Source organism: Vicugna pacos, chromosome 5, assembly GCF_048564905.1.
Source record: "Vicugna pacos chromosome 5, VicPac4, whole genome shotgun sequence".
Lineage (NCBI taxonomy): Eukaryota > Metazoa > Chordata > Mammalia > Artiodactyla > Camelidae > Vicugna > Vicugna pacos.
The window spans coordinates 52,446,419-52,470,877 of NC_132991.1; the positions used below are offsets into that span (position 1 = coordinate 52,446,419).

The 24,459-nt window shown below is 37.0% G+C and overlaps 1 protein-coding gene and 1 non-coding gene across 4 annotated transcripts in view; one reads left to right on the forward strand and one right to left on the reverse strand.

Annotated features, from left to right (window-relative positions):
* The window catches only part of LOC102539917 (uncharacterized), a 136,923-nt gene that overhangs the window by 75,290 nt on the left and 37,174 nt on the right, over positions 1 to 24,459 (reverse strand). For all 3 annotated transcript variants that reach the window (XR_012072707.1, XR_012072709.1, XR_012072708.1), the window contains exon 6: positions 4,621 to 4,764. This is a non-coding gene — a transcript (uncharacterized protein). The remainder of the gene's footprint in view (positions 1 to 4,620; positions 4,765 to 24,459) is intronic.
* The window catches only part of ITPRID2 (ITPR interacting domain containing 2), a 79,838-nt gene continuing 73,426 nt past the window's right edge, over positions 18,048 to 24,459 (forward strand). The window contains exon 1 of the mRNA XM_072961257.1: positions 18,048 to 18,121. The gene's annotated coding sequence lies outside the window, so the exon portion shown is untranslated. The remainder of the gene's footprint in view (positions 18,122 to 24,459) is intronic.

The following is a 24,459-nucleotide window of genomic DNA, read 5'->3' on the forward strand; positions in this document are numbered from 1 at the left end:
GAGACTGCATAAGTGGTTCAGAGGGACATGGCTTCCATTTCCAAAGAAGTGCTTTGAAAGGCAAAAAAAAAAATTAATAACTGCCTAAAATTTCATCATTTATATCTGGTATCAACCAAGTTTCGTGAATTAAAAAAAATAAATCATTCACAAAGTACATACTCTTCAACAATGGAGCCTAGGTTTCAGCCTCTGCAAGACACAGAACGCCAGGTTTTAAAAATGTTTTTGAAATACAGCCTGCGATGTAATTATGGATGTAAAATTATATCTCCTAGCTTAAAGAGAACCGTTGAAAGAAAAACAGCTGCTTTGTTTGCCTAGAATGTCAGCATCATTATTTTTATGGGATGCTTCTGAGAAACACTAATTTGTGAAAGAAAAGCATCCCAGAAGGCAAATTTGACAGTTTAAATTCTCGTGCCTAAAGTGTTCTGAGGATCATAGTTAATTGAAAGCAAATGGAAAGCTGAATACAGCTTTGTTTAACTTCTTCACAGAGCCAGTGGAGTGATTCTGAATTAAATTTTCAAAATCTGAAGGAAGAAAGCGTGCTATGCTTTAGACAGAAAAACACATGGTGATTGAGAGATTATGAAATGCTGATGGGCATCCTAACAGGACTCTGGTAGCTTCAACTGGTTCTAGACTGTCAGAATAAGCCAGATCCCTTCCCACACTGATAAATACATACTTGAATATGGCTTTCCATTTCTGAGGCAGACTTATATAGTATGCTAGTTTATTACTGTCTGGTAAGTGAAGCCAATGAAAAACTGCCCACTTGGCCCTTTTAAAGAAACCAAAACCTACTCTTGCCTCAAAGTCAATCAGTTCTGGTAGCTTTAAAAACTAAACCAATTTGTGGGCAAACCTTAAGAAATGGAATCTGTCACTGACACCATGGAGGAGTTTCAAGAACAAAAATGCATCTGCAATTAAAATCAAGGAAGAATCGTGAACTTCAGAACCTAGCTTCCATAACATTACCAGGATAATTTTTTGTGAGGGCTTTTTGCGGGGAAGGAGTATTTGGGATGCCACTCTTCTCTTGCTATTATTGGCCCTTGCTTCTCACCCCAGTGATGCCAGTGAAAAAAAGCTGTAGTACTTTCCTTGGAGAAGTTTAACTTGGGACAGAAGCTGAAGCTGAGTGATCTTATGTGGATCAAGATGGAGGTAGGGAGAAAGTTAGTAGTAGTAAAAACACTGTCAGTAGAAAACAACTCAGGAAACCAGCCTGAATCTGAGAAAGACTACTGGGTGGTCTAAAGCCATGGAACTATTCACTGCCAACGTCAGTAGGTGACAGGTTAGGGGGTGGGCCCTGGGGCGGCGGGAGTGTCTTGGTCTCACTCTTAGAGCTTCTGTGTGAGATGTCATAACTCTGAGTATATTTCCCTGAAGGGAATTATGACTGATATACACCTAGCACCTGGCAAAAAGAAAATGATCAAAGTTACAAGTTCAGTGAATGACTAAATGAATGAATAGAGATATTTCCCTCCCTCCATGAGTGTTCTCTTTTATGAAGGCAATTCTATAAAGTCAATCGAGGTGTAGAATGTAATTTATACTTATTAACTTCCTACATGTTCTCTAATATGGCCTGGAAATTCATCCAGTATGGATAAATGCGAAAGGAAACCATTTTTGAGTTTTAAATAACTGGTTTAAAATGGGATTTTATAAATATTAGTAGTTATAATAACTCATTTGAATACTAAGTCTCATACACTCTGCCAGGCCTGGGACGTGTATCTTCTCTTTTTGTGCTTACAAAGAACCAACAAGGTCAGTATTAGCATGCCCATTTTATACAGGAAACAGATGCTCAGGATGTCCAACCACATGCTCAAAACTGCACAGCTAGTAAAAGGCAGAACTAGGAGTCACACTGAGGAGAATATGATTTTAAGGCACACCTTCTTAACCTCTAAATTGTCTTATGAGCACTTTATGCTTTTATGTCAATGAACATTTTATGCTTTTTCAAGACGCAAGCATCTTTCAGAATATAGATCCCCTCCTGAGACTAAATATGCACAAGTACACTGACAAATAAATTTCCGAGCCATGGAGACATACATGCTGCCATTCCCATCCCTATTATGACTCTCGAGTTTACTCATATAAATATAGACTTATGAAGCCAGAAACTTTACAAAATACTGTAGAGAATTAGGAAGAAATATGAAAATGGCAATAAAAGGACTTCCAAAGGGCTTACTACAGAAATAAAAATTAAGGGAAAAAAGGTGAGGCACTGGATTTTTTAAAGCAATCATATATTCTGCAACAAGGAGTACTGAGTTCACTAGAACAAAACTTCAAGTACAATATCTAGCATTAGACATCAGCAAAGTTATACTGCTAAAGATTTTGCCTCCCCTTGACTGTCTCCCCTTCCCACCTCACCCTATTGACATCTTCCCTTATCTCCTTCTTTGTCTGAAATACGTATTTAGTGCATACTATATGCCAGACACTGATTTTTGTGATATGCCAGGAAAAACAGTAACAACTAAATCACTAGGACAAAAAGAAAATCACTGTCCTCAAGGAGCCTATATTCTAGTGGGAGGACTTAGGTGATAAGAATAATCTAACAGAAAGTGATAAAATGCTATGAAAAAAAACCAGGGCAAGTTTGGGACTGTGGGAATAACAGAGGCATGCTGTCATTTTAAATGGTTTGGTCAGGATAGGTCTCACTGAGGAAGGCATGTTTAAGCAGAGATTTAAAGGAAGTAAGAGAGTTAACCAAGTGGCTTTTAGGGGAAAGACTGTTCTAGACAAAGGGCCAGCCAGGAAATAGCCCAAGACAGGAGTGTGTCTGATGTGCTTGAAGCAAGCAAGCAAGCAAGCAATACAGAGTCAAGGTGGCCTCTTAAGGGGTCTGGTGTTTATACTGAGAAAAATGGATAGCCAATGTAGGATTGAGAGTGACGTGATCTGATAGGATTGATTGATTGACTGATTGATTTTAAACATTCAATTTTTAATTTTTTTATCATTACTTTTGGGGGGGTGTTTGTGTTTTTGTTTTTGTTTTTTTGGTGGTGAAAGAAAATTATGTTTGTTTGTTTGTTTATTTAATAGAGGTACTGGGGATTGAACACAGGATCTTGTGCATGCTAAGCACATACTCTTCCACTGAGCTATACCCTCCCCCCGATAGGATTTAAATGAATTACTCTGGTTGCTCTGTAGTGTCAAGGGTAGAAGCAAGGACAAAAGTTAGGAGGCTTTGCAATAATCCAGGTGAGAAAGAGTAATGGATCATAAGTAGAACTGAGAAAAAGTTAAATTCTGATAGTATTTTGTAATATAAGCATTTAATTCTATATATTTCCCTCTAAGCACTGGTTTAGCTATATCCCATAAATTGATGTGTTGTGTTTTATTTTCATTTAATTCAAAATATTTTCTAATTTCCCTTGTGATTTCCTCTTTTGACCCATGGACTATTTAGAAATAATTAGTTTTATTTTCTAATATTTGGGAACTCTTTAGATATCTTTCTGTTCATGATTTCTAATTTAATTCTGTTAAAGTCTGAAACATATTTTATATAATTTCAATTCATTTAAATGTATTAATGTACTAAGGTTGTATGACCCAGAAGATGGTCTATCTTAGTGAAGAATCCTTTTGAACTTGAAAATGATGTGTATCCTACTGTTGTTGCATGGAGTGTCCTACAATTATTAATTAGGTCAAGCTGTCAATTATGTCAGGTCTTTTATATCCTGAACATCCTTTCTATTTGTCCTATCAATTGCTGAGAGGAGTGTTGAAGTTTCCAATCATACTGTGAATTTGTCTTTTATTTTCTATCAACTTTCATTTTACATATTTTGGAGCTCTGTTGTTAAGGTGCGTATACAAGTTGGATTGTTTTCTTAGAGAATTGACCCTTTTAGCATTATGTAATGCCTCTCTTTTTATCTCTAATAATATTTATTATTATTATTATTCTAAAGTTTACTTTGTCATTTATAAATATACTAACTCAGCTTTCTTTTGATTAGTATTTTCATAGTGTATCTTTTTCCAACTCTTTACTTTTAACTTATCTATGTCCTATATTTAAAATGGGTTTCTTGGAGACAGCGTATCTTGCTATCTTATCCAATCTGGTAATCTGTGTCTTTTAACTGGTGTTTATTCTACTTAAACTTAATGTAATTATTCTATGGTTAGATCAAACTCTATCAACTTGCTACCTGTTTACTAGCATTCTATATGTTCTTTGTTTCTTCCCCACCCCTCTTTTTTTTTTTTTTTGCCTTCTTTTGAATTCACTGAGTAATTTTTTATTCTAGTTTATTTCTACTATGGGCTTTTACCTTTCCATAAAATTTTTTGTGGTTGCCATTGGTTTTAAAGTATACATGTTTAATTAATCAAGACCTACTTTGAAACAATATTGTATCACTTCAAATGTACCATAAGGACCTTGCAATAGTATATGCCCAGTTGCTCCCTCCCATCTGCTGTTGTTGTCATACATTGTATGTTCATTTTGTGACAAATATATAATACATTACTATTATTTTTGCTCTAGATGGTTATCTTTTAAATAAATTAAAGTAAGAAAAATTAATTTTATACTACCTTCCTTTATTCCATTTCCAGTATTCTTCATTTCTTGATATGGTTTGTGGTTGGTCTCATAGTCCTTTCTGTCTAAAAACTTCCTGAATTCTGAATATATTTTGAACGTAGACCCAATGAGGTTTCCAGAGTATTGAGTGCAGCCTTTGAGAGAAAGCAAAGATGACCCCAATGCTGATAACTCACAATAACAGCAACAAGTAATTTTTTAAAAATGGATTTAGGAAGAGACATTAATGTGAAAATAAATTCAACTAAAAGAATACAACTTGATACACCTAATGTATTTTGTAGTCTGATATCTGCCATGGATTTTTCTGCCCCTCTAAGTTCCAGTTTCAAAGACCCTTGGAAGTCCCAAGAAGGGATCATAGACTCTACGTATGTGACTCCTATATATGTATATGCCCACTTTCTTCCCTCATCAACCTGAATGCAAAAAACTCAATCCCTTCACCAGTTTCAACAAGAAATCTATTCCTCCCATGTATACCAGGTTTCATCTTTTTCCCTCTTTATAAAATTGCTTCCTGTGAGTTTTGAATTCTTCTCCCTATTTTGTGTAGAATATAAGGATCTCCTACACTCAGCATTATATACACAAAACCCCTTAAAGAGGTTTTCAGAGTAAAGGAGGCTTCAGGATCCACCTTTCTCAGAAATTTAAGTTTATAAATATACCCCATTGTTACAGGTAAAGTTCCCCCAGAATTTGCATGCAAGAGGTTTATCAGAAGTGCTCTTGAAAGCAGTATCTTCGAAGGAGCAAAGGAAGCAAGTTGAGTAGAGGTAGAATTTGAAATGAGATACATTGAAACAGTAGCCTCAGCCAATGCCACAGAGATCCCTCAAGACTGGGATGATCCTACTAAAGACAGCTCACATTAAGGAATGTACCCCACAACAATTAGTCATCGGATACGGCTGCCCCTCCCAGGAACTGGAGCAGAGACTTGAGCAAAGCAGTTTCCCTCAGCTGAGGGCAATTCCCAGAGTTGGATGTAACTGTAACTCAACTGCAATCAGTACTCCCAATATCTGGGACCATAAAGCCTTGACCATGAAGGGGAATCTAGGAGGTGTCCAAATGCATCAATTAAAATCCACCCCATGCCCATGTAGTTCCACTAGCTTCATGCAGTATGTTCTCTTCACAAGGGAACAACTTTTTCAGGATTATAACTGGCTTCTGTTCCTGGGAAAGCTTTTAGACAAAGTTTAGTGGGAAAAGCTACAGTGTCAGCCTCCTTCTCTGCCCAGCTCCTTCCACCCTCCCCCCTACAAATACTGTCTAGTCCGCATCTGATATTTATAGTCTCCCTCAACTATTAACCCCATCTACTAGATTCCTCTCGCCTTTGACTACCACTGGGAAGTCAGCTGGTTTCCATCACTTATCTGGTGGGATGACTCAGACCCCTATCCCTGAAGAGGTCTGGGCACATAGTTGCTGTGCCCTTCTCAGGATGTGGTTTCTGTACATGTCCATTTGCCATTAAAATTGGTTAGAGGAATACCAAGAGTCCCCTTCCCCAGCAGCTCACTTAGGTGCCAAACGTATTTTTCCTGATCCTATTACATAATATGTAATAGCAGCCCTACCTTCTGATGATCAGAGTCAATTAACCCTGCAGGATTGTGGGTCCTTTTTTGACCTACTAGATCCTGGCACACAGAACTGAAAGTAACCATGTGGCAGTCATGGCTAAAGTTTAATGGGGCTCCTGTAGAGTCATCATCCTCCCTTTGGGAATTACATCCATTAAAAACCTACAGGATCTAGAATTGTGGAGATGGGAAGAACAAGTTTCTTAAATGGGTCACTGGTAGTGATAATAAGCCTGGTCCCTTCTCCTTGCAACCCTTTATTCCCAGATCCATGTATTTTCCCCTTGGGAAACACAGCATCATATGATTCGTGGTTTAGGGTATGCTCTTCATTCTGGAGGATGAAGGTGTGTACCACATTCTTGTAGAGTGTAATTTCCAACTTGCCACCTTAGATACATACCTTCAAAAAGTCATTCCATCATTCTACGAGGCTGGCAGAATTGGAGTGGTGAAATGTGACAAGACCAGTAAATCTCATGGTCAGGTGCCTACTGTCACACTTCATTTGCTACAAAGTGCACTGCTTGGTCCAATGCAATTTATGTAGAATCACATATTGGTAGATTAAACATTTTGTTTGCTCTTGGATGATGGTGCAGCCTATAAGCCTAACAGACAGGAAAGGCAATCACATAGAGAACACCACTCAAAATTTCTGGCTCCTGAGATTTCACAGACGTAGTGTGATCAACTTTGTCTAGTTGGACCCCTCAAGGAACAGTGCCATATTAGAGGACAGCATTAGTCTTGCTGCTGGTAGGTTAGATGACTGGCGGCAGCTGTACCAGGTCTGCCTTGGTGAGTGGTAGTCCACGTTGCTCGGCTCATGCACAGCCTCTGTCCCTGCCTCCATAGCTTCTCCCATATAAACCCTTTGTGCAGCACTGGGGTGACTTTCAACAAAGACTGGCTAAGTTATTCTATATGGTTATTTAGTGCCCTTCTGATGGATTCCACTGCTGGGCATTACAATGTGAATCAAAGATATTTCACATTTCATGCTCATGTTTATATGACAATTCACATGCCTCTTCTCCAGACCTCTTTCTCTCACTCTTCTATCTTTTCTTCTTCCAAGCCCCTGAACAGCTAGCTAAACTATCTGTCACTGCTAACGAGTTCATATATAATTTTATCTCAACCTACCTGTCGTTTGACACAAAATAGATGATCATGCACACTACCCAAACCTCTGCCAATTTGGGACTGCCCCTCTCGAGGTCACCCAAGTGAGGCTTTTGTGCAACAGAACAAATTATAAATCAGTTGTCTACTGTTGTGTAACAAACCACCACCCCAAAACCAAGTGATTTAAAACCACAGTTGATTATTTCTCAAAGTGAGACGACCAATGTGGCCAAGGATGGAGACAAATGAAGCAGAACTAAGGTGAGAGTCACAAAAAAAGGCTGTCAAGAGCAGTGATTGTGATATCACCATCAACAAGCAAAGGCAGGACGTGAGATAGACTGAGCTCGACCATAAAGTTTTAAATAAACACAGAGGATAAACTAGAAACAATCTTTATGCTTTCTGCTAAACAAACCAGAATTCCTTATCTTTGTCTTCAAGCCTCTTCCCACTATAGACTCTGTTTTCCTGTTAAATATTCTCCTCTGGCAACAACCTTAGAAGACCTTATCAGGAACTGTTATGAGAAAATGGTCTTCCACTTGATGCATGTTATTACTTCAACCTGGAGTTTCCCTCCCACCCCATCACACTCTAATCCTGTGTAAAATACTTAGTTACTTTTAATAATCCAACTCAAATTCTTTTTCCAAAGTGAGGATGTCCTTAAACAAACAAATTGAGCCTCTATGCAGAAACTCTTGTCAAGAAGAGATCTTCCCTCCTCTGAGCCCAGTGAAATCCTTAAAAGCAAGGCCCAGGATGCACTGATCTTTACAACGTGCTGCATGAAGCACATACAGGTGTTTGAGGTCTGATAACTGAATGACTGAGCACCTTATACTTAGGCCTCAGGGCCTTGTATGCTATTTTGAAGTCATCTGTCATTTCTGTAAGTTAAAATCTCCTCGAAGTTGGAGATCAGATCAGGTCATAATTTTGATTTTTTCCTAGCATCTAGCAGTGTGTTGAAACCAAGTTAGCATTAAAATATTTAATTTAATTTCTTAAGGAAATCACTGCTAATCAAGGACATGTGAGAAGGGGTGATGATTGGTGATATAATTACAAGAACAGCTGCAGTGAATTCCATGAGGCCCTTTGAAGGGGGAATGACCCTTTAGAGACATCTCGAATCAAGGCAAGGGGGACATAATCTTTGCATCCTGCACCATCCAGGCACTGAATGTATGCCCCGTCCCAGGAAGAGGGCATAACTTTGGGTGGGGAGGATTCCTTGGGCCAAGGACAATTCTTGAAGGATGCAGCTGTGAACCATTAGCATCCAAAATTCGAGTCAACTAGGAGAGTGACGCCCTTAGTTCTGGAAGGGGATCTGGGTGGTGCACAACAGCATCAGGTACAGCCTCCTGAGAAGGAAAATGCAGTCTCCTGCTGACCTTCTGTATGAATCTTCTTCCCGAGGTATGAGTGAAAAGACAAGACTGAATTTACTTTTAGCACCCGAGTCTCAAGCAACAACTTTTTTCTCTTTGAGGATCTGAATTGGCACCCGAGCTATTTATTTCTAGGACTACCCTGTCACCTGAAACCTGGGAAGGGGTTTCACCTACACAGTACAAGTCACCCACGCCAATACCGCCACGGCCCCGGCCTAATCAGGCAGGGTCTCCCTGCATAAGCAGACATCTCTGCGGCATGTGGTTTTCTGGATGCTATACAGCTGTCCCTAGCTTGAAGATTCCAGAATTAGAGGAAATGGGTCTGAAAAATTCTCACCAAACTCTTTCATCTTTCCCACTCTCAGAATCAAGGCTTACTCCTGGGTTAACGACTCCTACATACAAGAAAGGAGCATCAGTCTCCACTCTTTTCAACCCTTACTTGTAGAATCTCTGCCTTCTACCAGAAGAAGGAGCAAGCATATCTCTTAGGCAATTTTGCTTGCAGGGATTACGTCTCCTTGGTTCCTCTTTGTTTTGTGCTCCTAATTTCTGGATGGCTAATGGAAAGTCTCCCATAGCAAGTGTTGTTTGCTTGAAAATATCCATCTTCTCTATAACCAAAATTTTTAACAGTAGGGGAGGATAGATATACTTTTCTTGCTCACTTGGCAACCCTATGCATCGAATATGCACCATATAAATGAATGCCTCCTAAGTTAAAGGTGGTTTGTCCTTTCATGGTCTGGCTGTTCTAAGATTAGACTTCATAAGATAATGGACACAGTCTCTCACGAGATTTTCTGGATTTCAGATCAGAGCTGGAGGGTGGAGACCACTCCCCGGGACCTTACTTGCAGGGAAGCTGATTTTACTAAGGGTGTTAAACTAGCACTATCAACTGCAACTCCCCAAGTCCAGCTAAGGCCTCCAGTTCAACTCTGCCATTTCGTTGGGTTCCAGAAGGACATCTGTCACCTTTCTCTCTTCTCTGCTTGAATACAGCTTTGCTAACAAGGAGAATTTAGACCTCCCATTCTAAAACTTCTCCAATAATGCCTTACTGTATGTTGCTCTTGTAATAACATGCTTTGACTGAATCCGATTTTCCAAAGTGTTCAATAGCACCTTGTCATATGGCTCATTGCAAAATACTCTCCAGTACTAACACATTTCCAGAGAACTCTTCTCCTTCCTATTGGTGCATGGTAGGGGAATAGATGTACGAGTCTCAGCAACTTTCAACATTACCAAGTACAGTTTTAGAGGCTGTCAAGTCTTTCGTCACAGAGGTGAAGCTCTGGCAGGACTGAGATCATGTGTACCTCCTAATGCCAAGCCTGTAAATTTTCTTCTAATCTCCTTCACATCTCTGCCTCTGAAACTTGCCACTACTGCAACACAACACGCTCTCTTCAAACTCACAATCCCTCTGTCTGTTCCCGAAAGTTGGATTGCCTGAGAACGTAAGCTAGTGAACAGTTAAAGGTTAGCAGCCTCTGCAAGGGGTTCCAATGCTTGCCTGATAACTGATTCAACAGTAGATGTCCTGTGTCTGAGGGAATCTGTCTCAACAAATGGAGTCTGGTAGGAACCTCTGGTCAGGCAAAATCACAGTGGCCATGTACACACTTCCCCTTCCAAAGAGAACACTATATTTTAGAGTCTATTGAGTTAACTTCTAAAAAAAAAAATCCTCATTTGAAACTTGTGTTGGTTTGACTTACATAATAAAAAGAAACCTTGCTTTTTGCTTAAAATATTCAATCTTGAACACTGTGTCCCTATAGAAAAACTGAAGCCTTGATCTCAGAGTAGATCTCTAGCTTGGGTTCCTATGAGGCTGCTATGGATCTATTCCTTTAAGATTCTTAGAAGGTTTACTGTTTAATTGAAAACAGAGGTTCTGTGAGACACATCCAAAAAAATCCACAGATGGCTTTTTGCAAGGGTCTCTGAGAAACTCCCTTAAATCTATCTCTGTCTTAAGGGCTTTACAGTTATACATTTTGCCATATTTACCCTAAGAGCATGTTTCCTGACAGTACCCTGGATTTGATCTTTGCCCTGAAGCTCTTTTTTCCTTTTGAGAGTCTTCTTCTGGAGGGATTAGAGATGATAATTAGTTTTATTTTTAAAACTAGCAAACCAAGAGCCATTTCTGTTTGTTCTACATTCTGCCTGAAAATGGAATAATATCTACTTTAACTCATACCTCTTTACCTTCATCTTATGATGTGCAGCTAGAAGACATCAGTTGTCATTTTCAGCACTTAGCCTAGAAATATGCTTCCCCGGATCTATTAGTTCACTAGGTGCCTTTCTATTTTCTACAGTGACAGTTTGCATAAACGTCACACCATTACATATCCAAGGTTTCTACCCCCTAATCACATTTCATTCATTCTCCTTCAAGCCTTCACTGACAGCCACTTTGATACTCACTGGTCCTGGTAATACTCTACTTCCTGGTAGCAAAATTTGTTACTTTCATTACACAGCAAGTCCAATCAAAACTTACTTATACAAAACAACATTCATTTTATTTTATTCATGATTTTGCCTGATGGGAATTTTGGGAAGAGTTCAGCTGGGCAGATCCTGCCTAGAGTCTCTCATGCAGTTGTTGTCAAATGTCAGCCAGGGCTACAGTCATCTGAAGGCTCGACTGGGCTGGATGTTCAAGGAGGCTCACTCTCATGGCTGGCAGTGGACACTAGCTGTCAACTGGGAGCTCAGCTCAGCTCTCAGTGAAAGCACATACAGGTGGCCCCTACTTCTGGCTTAGCTTCCTCACATCTTGGCAGCTTTGGGTAGCTGAGATTCTAAAATAGCAACTCAGGTCCTTATGTGTGCATGTTCTCTGAGCTAGGATGAGTTTCAGTAAATGCACTTTCTGCCCATCATACAAAGTTATAAACAGGACAAAAGCCTTAAAAACCTTTGTTGTTGTCTCTTAACATCCCCACCTAACAAGTTGCCATGTTTATAAATGGAAATGTCTTCTGAGAAATGTCAGGCATCTTGTTTGAATCTTTTGAAACAAAACAATTTCTGTGATGCATGTATAGTTATGCCAGGAAGTCCATCTGCCAGCCAGAATTTCATCCTTTAAATACCTTGTTATGGCAGCACAAAAGAACACAATGAGCTTTGTTTAGAGTGTCAGTCTTCCATCTCTGGGCTAAAGGGATTAGGTCTAAATTGCACATCATTACATAAGGCCACATGAAAATATTTGCTTCTTTTGTCCTTAAAAGCACTTCATGATGTTTTATAAAAAGCCAAAAAAAATGTTAATTGGACTAAAGAGATCTATTCAAAGGGTCATAAGCAGTAGATTTGCCTGGCATTCTAATTTATGTTATTTATTTAACACACAAAAGTCGGGGGAGTTTTCAAGTATAATCATTTGTTGGCTATGGCAGGGGGCTGAGGAAAGACCATACAGTGTGGGTTATAAGCAGGCGTTTTAGAGTCACTAAAGACTAAGCTGATTTTAGCCTCTTGGTTAATAAATGTGACTAGGAAATTTACTTAACATCTCTTTGGCTCATCTTCCTCATTTGTAACACAGAGATAAAAGTTTTCACCTTCTAGGACTGTTTTGAGGGTGAAATGAAATAAATACATAATCTACTTACCAGCACTTGACACAGAGTAGATGTATAGTTAACAAGTCAGATAAGGGCAAGCTTACACTTTTGATAGGTAGTGTGTGTGTGTGAAAGAGGGAGAAGGGGAGGGGAGACGTGGAGAGAGACTGAGAGATAGAGATAGAGGGGAAGGGAGAGAGAATATTTTGGGAAGGGCATATAGATAATATTGTTGGAAACATAATGTGAATGTGATGGTTATTTGTTGATGCTAATTTATTTGATGAATGTATTTTGAATTTTGAAGATGTTGGAATGTAAAAGGAATGGGATGTCAGGAAACATGTGGAGATTTATGTTATTTTGAGAGAGTCACTTGTCTCCTGTACACAGGACAAAGCAGAAAGTTGGAAACATTTCTCACCTCCTGCTCCCCCTTCTGTTTCCATTTCAATGATAATTTTGCACCACCCACTCTCCGGGGACTTCTATGCACCCAGTGTCAGAAGTTGTCCTGTGAACAATACTTAGCTGTCCACTAAGTCAAGTAATTGGAAAGCTACCAGGCCATTACAATGTCACTGAAAATAACTTAGAGGTATTTTCATATTATTAGGGGAGGAAGCCCAGTGTGATATATAAATAAAAGTGGACTTTCCTAAAGAACAAGAGTTGGGGAAGGAGTGAAAGAAAGATTTTGAAGTGGGTAAGGCCTTTCCTTGCTTTTCAGATGAACTGGTGAGGTCATTTCTGTTTTTAATCTGTATAGTTAGGCCTTTTGGAAGAAATACATTCTGCAATTTAATGCAGTAATCTTGCCATTATTAATTAGAACAATAATTTCCATTGCTTAAGGCTTATTTCTATAACAGTTTTGCTAAAAAAATAATATTCAGGTTTAGTCAGGTAAGTAAAAAAAAAGTAGGGTATCAATGGCCAATTTCCAGGTTTTTTTCAATGCTTTTTCAGGAAAAAAACAGATTTTTATTTTACCTTATTACAGGTCTGTTCAAAAGTAATTCTGTTAACACCCTTCAAATAACCTTTTAAAATATTACTTATGAATCTATGTACCTTGATAAAAAGCTTCCTGTTTTTCATTTCCCCAAGGCTAAAGTGACACAATTATTAGCTTTTGATAGGGTTAAACAATAACTATGCATGCTCACCTTTGTGAAAGAATGGAAAATAAATATACCTTGAAGCGTAGTAACAGTTGAAAAGATTCCCATAATTCAGTTTTCTTACTTTCTTTTTTTAGAAGAGCACAGAGAAATTAAAAATGAATCTTTAAAATATTTTTTTCTACGTCTCATGCTAAATAAAGTCCTTTCTGTCTCTAAGTGTTAACAATATGATACTTTTCCTGGAGACCCTCTTTAATCCTGTGTAGTAGTTAGAATGTGCCAGGTGACATTCTTGATGCTGGGGATATATCAGTAAACAGAACAGATAAAAATTCCTGCCATCATAGAGTTCATGGCCTAGTGGGAAGAGACAGAAAATGAACACTCTAGGTATAGAATGTGGTGATAAATGGTTATGGCAGGAAGGGAATAGGGAGTATCAGCAGGGTTGGGCAAGGGTTGTGATTTCAAACAGGGTGGTGGGAGAAAGGTTCTTGGGAAGATGACATTTAAGGGAAGATGTGAAGGAAGGAGAGGATTCTGTATTTTAAAGAATAGTTGGTAGATCAAGTAGAGTCAGTTAAGGGGAGAACAGTGAGAACTGAGAGGTAAGAGGCGCCCAGTCTGGTAGTCTATAGTAAGGATGTTTGGCTTTTATTACAGTAAATGTCATTACAAGTGTGATATGGGATCCCACTGTAGGTGTGTCTGCATTTTCTGTTTGCCTTTCAAGATTCATTCCCCACTCTTCTCCATCCTGTTCTCTGGCCCAGGGAAGCTAACTTGTATTTCCTATTTTTCCTCATGACCAAACACACTTCTCCCTTTTGGTAACCTGCTTCCTCTTTCAGTTATCCAAGTGTTCCCTCTGTCAGAGGAGCAGAGACTCAGCTGCCTGTATTTCTCTGGGTCAGTAATTCTCAACAGCACCCCTAAGCCCACTCACGCCAGTACTAGGAATCTAACTACAATACAGGTTCCTTGACCTCACTCAAGACATTCAATTCATATCTCCAAGACTGAGGCCCAAGAATCTGCATGTTTCACAAGTTTCCCATGTCAGTTCTTTCTTACCGTGCAGCTTAAAAACTAGAATCCTAGATTACAGAAACCATATGTACCCTTCTGATGGGCATTCAGGCAGTTTCATAAACTCATTTTTTTTCTTAGCTCCAAAAATGAGAACTCAAAAATATTTGGTTTTACTGATGATAATCCACTAAACTCTTATTTCTATTTTTAGTTAATGCTTATAACATACTTCATTTTGTAAAATACTTTATCATTAAATACCATACACAAAAATTATTTTGCACGGTCTCCATCAACTTGTGTCATATGAGATGGTATCTTGTTTGCAAACATATAAGCTATGGAAGGATTATCTATGACTTCTACATGTTTTTGTATAACAGTATTCATTTTATTTTTATTTAAATTTTAATATTTCCCATAATGAATCATTTTTCAACATTACATTGAATTAGAAATAAAGGTACCCCAAAGTTACTAATAAATACTGTATATCATGCTATATTTTATGCTCTTTGAATTGGTAGAACTGAACTTTGAAGACTTGCTCAGAGTTATGAAAGGGAAATGACTCTGTGACTTAGATTGTTACAGAATTTGTGATGAGGAATTCACATTTCCGAGTAGTTTATGTAGCACTGTTTTCACATTACATCCAATCTTCTGTGAAGAGAGAGACATTAGATTGATGTTCTCCAGAGTATTTCTGTTACAATCTCCAGAGTTCAGTACTTTTAAACAAATATTGTCCTTTCAGTTTTTTGCACATTTCATGGGTTAATTTCCCCTGTGCTAGAATTTGCTATTTCAAGATACTGAGGCAAACAAGACTGGTAGAAATAAAGAACAAGGGAGGCACTGTCATGTAACAAGCAGATGATGGTAAATATCTACCCAGGTAGCTGAATCCATTCCCTCCCAAGAAGATTGGTTCATTTGGCCTCTAAGAATAATCTTGAACTTTTTCCTAGCAGAGAGATGGCGTGGTATTTGATTGAGGAAGCTGCACAATGGATTTGGCCAAGACCTAAGGTTAAACCTGCCTTTTAAGCTGGAGAGGATCAGATGGAGTCTTTACGGCTCACTCTGGCTGGACTGTGTTTACAGCAAATGCTCAAAAGCATGCATTTCCTCTCAAATATTAGGATTTGCAGCTGTGGTTAAAAATACATCTAAACGGATGCCAAAAGCTGAAGTAATGGTCCATACATTTTAAGAATATGAGATGAAAGGCTTGTGATTCTTGTATAATTGCATTGCACATAATAAAATGCCTTATAAGAAAAGACTCTTGGAAAATTTCTGCTTCTCTAAGACTTTGGTTAAATTAAGTCAGTCTGTTTAACACAAATGCATTTTTCAGAAAGATAAAGTTTTCACTTTTCAAAATAATTGCATATTTTCCTTTGTTAGTGAGAGGGTATATAAAAGTTCTAAACATTAGCTGTATTAGATGATAAATGAGGATTTTCTATTAAAAAAAAAGGAAGAAGAAGAATGTGCCTCTAGAGCCTTTGTTTATGTTACTTTAGATTTTTATGTAAGGATGACATAGGATTTTGGAAATCCTAAATCTGAAAAGGACCTTGAAAGTTATTTAGTTCAGAAGTGCTAACAATAGCAACAAGGGTGATGATAATAATATAGCTAACCTTTGAGCACTTACCATCTGCTGGGCATTGTTTTAAGAAGCTTTACATATGTAATCTTAGTCTATCCTCAAAATAACTCTATGATGTAAATATTAACTTCATTTGACAGATAAGGCACCTGAGACACAAAAGGTTTAACAAATCTGCCTCAGGTCACAGAGCTAGCAAGTGGAAGAGTCCGCACAAAAGCTGAAGAAACACTTATAAAATTTTCCCAGCCAGTTCTATCCATGGCAAGTGTACACAGCTGTCTGGAGTGTGATTTGAGGTGCCAGAAGGTCTACCCAAATACAGCTTCAACAGTTTACAATACTGCCTCAAATTCCCACCAACAGGGAAAGTGCTTTGTGTAAAGATAATCCCAACAAAAGGTTATAGTTTAAAAAAAATATTACCTAAGAAGAATTGCCCACTAATGATAGCAAGACAAAATTAACACATTTTAGCAAGATTTGGATGATAAAAGGAAAAAAAGAAAACAAAAGAGCTGTCGAAGGTAAACCTCATAATGTACACTCTTGGTCAATCTTGGCAAAATGGAGGGGGAGATGAAGACAAAATTCATCCAATTTGGCTTTGTTGGATATGGAATTATCTTAAGCTGTCTTTTCATTTGGGAGATATGGTCATACTAGATAGTCACAACTTCACCATTTGCAATGGTAAAGTTTCGTTAACAGCAAAAATCATCTATGTATAACATATTTTCCTCACTACTTGCCTTTTTGAACAGAGATTTTTAAATAAGGGCCTCACATATGGGCCCCTATGGATATATGAAATTTCAAATATGTATATGAGAATGCAAAGCACCCTAAGAAGATTGTCCAAAGAGTTCATCAAATTCTCATAACTACACCTGGCCCTCCAGATCTGTGGGTTCTGCACCCATAGATGCAACCAACCATGGATCTAAATATTTGAAAAAAAAAAATTCTAGAGAGTTTCAAAAAGCAAAACTTGAATTTGCTGCCTGCCTGGCAACATTTACATAGCATTTACATTGTATTTACAACTATTTCCATAGTATTTACATTGTAGTAGGTATTATAAGTAATCTAGAGAAGATTTAAAGTGTACTGGAAGATGTGCATAGGTTATATGCAAATACTATGCCGTTTTATATAAGAGACTTGAGGCATTCATGGAGTTTGTTATCCTCCGTGGGGCAAGGTGAGGGGATCTAGAACCAAACCCCTCCATCCAGGATACCAAAGGACAACTGTATGTATGAATCCTCCAAAATAGTTAAATTAGCACAAAATCACCTAGCCCAGCTGCATTTCTTACATATCACCTAAAATTCGTGCCTGCTGGAGGTGGTCTTTAATAGTTAAGAGAATATAACATACAACTGTTTTGAATTATGTAGTGAGCACCCAGGGCTACATTCAAGCTGATGTTTTAGAAAGCAAAGTATGGTCAGCAAAATGACCGAGACCAGGACACCACTGGTTTGCTGGAATTACTTTTCACCTTTTCATTCTGTTTTTTCAACAACGAATGCAACTCTTCAGGACTGGGGTTTTAAGTAAATAATATGCAACAAGGAAGTGAAACAGGTATGTCAACAAAAGTTCTTAGGAAAGAGTTAGGTGAGTGGAATGGGCAGTCGATTAATCAAAAATGCTTTGCAAAATGAACAAACTGATCTGACTTTCCCGGTAAGCTATTACCAAGTTCTTTTGAGGTCTTAAAACATTTTCTTTACTCTGTGTTTAACAACAAATGTGGGCCAATTGCTGTGAGTTAATTGAAAAGGATTGTTTCCTAGTTGCCAAGAAACGGCGCTTTCTTACATTATGCAGGCCATTATGTGCACAGATCAAGCTTCCTGATTTTTCTTTCAGGGTTTAAGAATATAGGCTGCTGTGATTTACTGGTCCCTTGAGGAGAGGACTGCAAGTAAAGAAGGATTTCAGGGGTTTTGTTCAACTTCAATTTCCCAGGTAAGATTTGGATCTTAAAGCACTATCTTCTTCCTTTTGCTTAACTTTTTCCTAAATCACTTAAATGCTTTTATGAGTGAATATGAAATAATGATTTTATTTGGGATAGTTTCATGTAAAATCATGCTAAATTGATTTCCTTCCAGCTTAAGTTTCTGAGAGGAAATAAAAAGAGGTAATAATGTAAGTCTGTGAGACTGGTTGTAGAGTTTTTTCCTCTTGATTTCAAAGTAGTAGATACACGTAAACTAAGATGCTGTGAGTGCTTTTACAGTTGAAATACTAAAATCATTGTTGTGGAAGCTTATATCATTACTTCTATTTGGAGAAAATATTTCAAATCTTGTTTCTCAGGTTCTAAGAAATGGGCTTTATATTTGTTGACTTCAAAAGGAAGACTTGTTGGTCTTGTATATAACTTGGCTACTTGTCTCTCTTAAAAACAACAAAATCTGTACGAATTTTCATTCTCTCTTTCCTGTTGGCTATTTTCTTCATAATTTTGTCTTAAAGATGAAGATAAACTCAGGGTCCTTGTATTCAGTGTAGCTTATTAATACATGTGACACAAACAAAAAACTTACACTTCTTCCTCAGGAAGGAAAATAGCATTTCTTGATTCAAAGTTAGTTGCTCCCAGACAATGCAGTGCTCACTGTGGGTAACAATGTGGGGCAAGTGCTTGACAAGGACTCCGTGTATTGAGTTTGTTGGGTCAGATCACCCTCTCCTTCTTAAAGAGTTCATACTTTCATAGGCTCAGGCTGAACTCTGTAATCCTGTGAACTTACAACATCACACAGTGTACACAGGCTATATGTTGAGAACAAGCGTTGTCAAATTGGCAGAGGAACCGAGTTGAGTGCTGTTACTGATTCTTTCTTTCACAGTCATATTTTACCCCCTCTCTTCCATGGCTCTGGGTTTCCTAGGGATATAGTTCCTTTACAAAGAAGATCATCAAAATGGATACAAGTCAGGTCAAATATTTGTTGCCTCATTAAGTATGTTTCCATTTGTTCAGTGTTTGAAGACACCTGAGTATAAAGATGACCAGTTGTAATATGAACCCTAGTTAATGCTGGAAAGAAATCCTTGCAGCATGCCCTTACCTGACAATATGATTTGGGTTTTCTACAAGTGAACCAATACCATAGTAAGGAAACTATTGTGTGGAATAATATCGATGAAGCGATAGCTGAATATGACACGCAATCTATCCATTTATTTTTAACTTGTCAAATAAGAATCTCCTTTCTCAAATTCCTATACATTTAAAAAAAATTTACTAAAATTACAAGTCATAGTCTCATCAGCTATCACAAAATCACTACACTCTTTTTTTATTTATGTAGTAGTAAAATTAAGCAGCCTATTTAAATAAATACATGGTTTGTAGTTATATACTTGGTGTGACTTATTACCATTTTTGTTGGAACAGTGCATTTGTTTCTAGGCAAGATGTAATTCAACAATTCCAATCTAGCTTACATTCCCTTTTCACCTTGTCAAAAAGTTCTTTTTGCCCTGAAAATATAGTCTTTATATTGATACAATAGTGCTTAAAATATACATGCTGCTAACATTTTTGCTGGTCATTTTTGCATTTACTGGAGCAAGGCGACAGGTGAATATGTGGAATGGGTGGAGAAGGGCAGAGGTCAGACTGATACAATATCTCACAGGCAGATTTCTTCCCATTTGGTACACCATTTCTTTTTTGTAAGTATAATGGAGTAATTGCGACATTAATAAACAGTTAAAAATGTTTAATAGGGTAGCAAAAAATCTTATTTTTATTTTTCAGTGGTATTTTAAAGTAAACAAATATTAATTTGCTTCTCTGTGGATTAAGAATTTTGCAAAAAGAATGATGTCCACCTAGGTTGAGATGGAAATCAGTCTATAAAATTTTTGCTGAACCTTAATTAAGAAGAGACTGAATTGCATTGATAGTTTGTAGATCAGTGATTGAAATACCATAAATATGATAGACTTTGAACGGCACTTATCGATTATTGAATGTAATAGCTTTGATACTTTGAGGAGTTCTAGAGATTCCAAAAAGCATTTATAGCAAGGTGAGCCTATGAAGGTGGGGGGAATGGTTAGCTGGTGGTGTAGGGAAAATAAACTGTATTATCAATCAGCTTGTGCTTTTCGAATTTGTATGCAATAACAAAGAGAGCACAAATTTCACAAATTTCTTTGTGGAAATCAAGACACGCTGCATTTGTAGCATTACTTTGATCAACAATTCAAGAAACCTAGTCAAGTAGGAGATTAATTTGACATATCTTATTTATAGTGTACTCAAGAAAGTTTTGACAATCAATTCTTCTATTATAGGCACTCAGCAGATCTTTGATGGTTCTAGAATTCTGTCAGGGATCCTTACTAAGTAGCATATCAATTTTTACACTACCTATTTTGAAATTGTTTTGAAAATAGAATTATTTATTTTATGGTTCAACTCCTAAAATCATTTCAGTGATTTCTAAAAACATTATTGGGCCTTTGATAATTTTCCCATACTCTTTGGATATTAAATTTACCTAACTTTAGAAATTCAGAATAACACATATAATAAAGTGTTTTCTTACTCTCTTTACTAAAAAACGTCTGTTTGTAACAATAGAAGATTATTTCTCTAAAGGGAGAAGATATCTGCAAGATATTTTAGTAATTTTTACTGTCCTATTGTTTAACTATACACAATCAGCACCAAACTTTATAGTGCTCTGATAAGCCATGAGGGACATTCCTTTCTTTTGTCCTTAACATTTTTGTTAAACTGGGATTTTAAACTTATCTACTGCAATGATATGACTTTTGAATCACTCTTCTAAGTTCCTTTTTCCATGTTTGCTTATAAGTATTTCTAAAACCTGAGAATGCTGTCTCTCTTCTCTTCCTTCCTTTGAACAGTTGTTCTCAATTTGGCAATGTCTGAAGGTTTTTTTTTTTGTTGCACATCAGACAGGGTGAGGTACTCCCCCCATCTAGTGGGTAGAGGTCGGGAATGCTGCTAAAAATCTCACAATATTCAGGCCACTCCCTACAACAAAAATGTATCAGATCCCAAATGTCAATAATGCTGAGACTGAGAAATCCTGCTCTTCAGATCTCACATATCTTATCATGTTAGCCATGATATGCTAACATGCATGCTTGTGGGTAGAATTTTTGTTTTCTGAACATCCCAAAATCTCATGTGCCTCTACTCCTTTGATTTATAATATTGGTCTACTGGATCACACCTAATTTTTAGTTGAACTTTCTGGAATCTGCCTATGTAAAGGAATCATGATCTGACTGGATTGTCCAGTTTTCCCTTGATTATTTATTACCAGTACCAACATGACAACGGTCACATTATCTTTAAGCTCATGTCATGTCCATATTACTAAATAGCGCTTTGTCTGCTTGATTTGTACAATATTTCCCTCATTGCTTCTACTTGTGAATAAAGAAGGACTTCTTAAGGCAAGACAATATCTGTTTAAGTGTTGTGCTCCTGATCTCATGTCCAAAGTCACCCTTCAATAATCCATGCATTTATTCTAGAGATATTTATTGAACACCTATCATGTTCCAAAACTGTTTTCAATTGGAAATTCCAAGTGAACAAGCAAAAATCCTATTTTTACTGTGATTACATTCTAGTGGAAATCAGAAAATGCAAAATCCCCATTTCTTCAACCATTTTTGATCCTAGTCTAGTATATATTCAAAATAAAATAACAACAGAACCTGATGCATTATAAATAGTGGTTGTAAAAGTTAGCTCATATTTTTTTTCCCCATGTGAACCCTCTATTTCTTGGTGACTGCCAAGAATCTTTTCATTAATTTCTGAATTTCACTTTCTGGCAGATTTCACTTTCATGGCAACTTACATGGTGTGCATTCTAGAGAAGGCTGACTTTGAAGTAAATTTTGAATGAAAGGAAATAGAGTATTTGAAGAGTTGAAATAATGTTAGTAAGAAAAGTCAATCTGGCATGTAGGGGGAAAAAAGACATAAAAGTAAAGATGGAAACTTGTGAGTGGAAAGAGGCCAGTTGTGCCTGAGATTTATTTTACTTGCTATGCCAAGAATAAAGGGAAAAGGGAATAAAAGAGAAAATAAAAGGAAAAAAAAAAGAAAAAGAGCAGTAATGTATCTTTCCAGTGTAACTGTAACTCAAAGTAATTCATTTCCTTGGGTGGATATCTCTATCTCTGATGAATTCTTTAGAATTTATTACCTATGTCATAGTTTATTCCTCAATAGCCACTGATGAGGTTATTGGTTTCTTCTTTAGATAGGGAATGAGAAGCATAAATGAAGCAAGGTATTATAATTTTAATATTCTGATCTAGACAATTTGTTTTGATCTTTCTTTGTAGTTTCTTTCCTTCCCAAATGCTTTTTTTTCTGAGTATATGTAGAATTGTTTTCTTAGTATATGCAGGAGTTGAAAGTTCTATCAATATGTCAAATTGTGAAAACAACAATTTGATGCTCTAAAATTCTCAGACTTTGTAAACTTACCAGTTTTAAGTAATCATTTAGCTTATGAAGAGTGCATTCACTAACAACTATTGTTCTCACCTTCTTCTGTGCTTCCATTTAAAAATAAACTGAGATCATACCCAAGGGGAGGTTATTGGTATAAAAAAATTCCAAAGATACAATATAAATGTGGCTACAAAAATGTTTAGAAATATGCCAGTAATATTTTCTGGAGTTTATTATAAATGAGAGAAATTCTAATACTATGGCTTACAACTGTTTTCTAGCAATGAATCTGAAAAAATTAATTTTTATCTTAAAAGTCTAAGTGCTACTGACAGATTACAGTGAGACTGTCTTCGTTGTGTGAGCAAAGCAAAGCAGAATCCTTTCATCTTTGTTCAAGTCCAGGCTTTGCTACCTAATGGTGTACTGAATGCGGGTAAGTTACTTAGTCTCTAAGAACCCAGACTGTCTCAACCATAAACTTGGTAAAAACACTCATCTCATAGTGTCATTCTGGAAACAAAATGAGATAATTCAGTTTAGTACTTGTCACTGAGAAATTATGTAGTAATATGACATTCCCCTTTCTTTATAACTCCTAGACTATTCTAATTCATTTTATAGAAAAGATTCTGAAGGAACCTTAACAATCATCCAATGTGTCATACATCTGCGGCTTGAATCATTACATGTCTCTGTGGTTACTGGCCTGTACTTTATTGCTCTAATAAAATGTGTCACCTCCTAAGACAATAGACATTTATAAACATTATGTTAAACTATATGAAACTGTCACTTTTATTGGTCAAACAGTCAAATATTGGCAAATTTCATATGAGTCAACCTAATCATATAATATAAAAAGCAAATCTTATTTCCCAAAACATAATTTTATATGATCAAAGTCTGACATACCTTGATAGTGCTAGAATGTCAATGTAGTTCTATTAGCTATTTTAAAAAATACATTATAAAAAGGCACTACTAGAAAAATAATACAGTCTTTAAGAGCTTTGAGCAGGGATCAACAAACTAGTAAGTGGGCCACATTGAGACTGTCTTGTGTTTTTGTACAAACCATGGGGTAAGAACTATTTTTATATTTTTAAACAGTTGAAAAAAATCCAAAGAAATATAATACTTTGTGACACATGAAAATTATATGAAATTCAAATTTCATTGTCCATAAATAAAGTTTTATTGGAACAACCAATGCTCACTTATTTACATATTGTCTTAGGCTGCTTCTGTTCTGCAAAAACAGAGCGGGGTAGTTGTAACACAGCTGTTAGGGCCAGATAATGAAAACTGTCTACAGTTTTCATTATCTGGCCCTTTACAGAAAAGGTCTGACTACCCGTCCTAGAGTCACACTGCCTGTATTTGAATGCCAATGCCACCACTTCTTGGCTTTCTGATTTACTAAGTGACTTAACTTTGTGAGCCTTAGTTTCCACATTTTAAAATAGACATCGTAACAGTACTTACCTCATAGAATAATTCTGAGTGCCTGGTACATAAGCACTCTCTAACTATTACTATAATTATTAATATTCTTCCAGGGTGCTACTGTAAATGATTGGGAAAAAAATCCACAGAAGTTTGATGGGTGACAATTATTGAATCACTATATCATGATATAATGACAGTTGTCAGCATTCCATGCACCTAATGGTAAATGTAACCACTTGGTCATAGAAATGATTTTAATATTTACGTCTCACTTATACCACATGGACCATTTCAAGTTAGAAATATTTAAGTTTGTAAATTTGCAAATGCTAAGCTACAAAGTAGGGGCTGTTTTCTCCCTGGGACAATGAACATCTGCTGA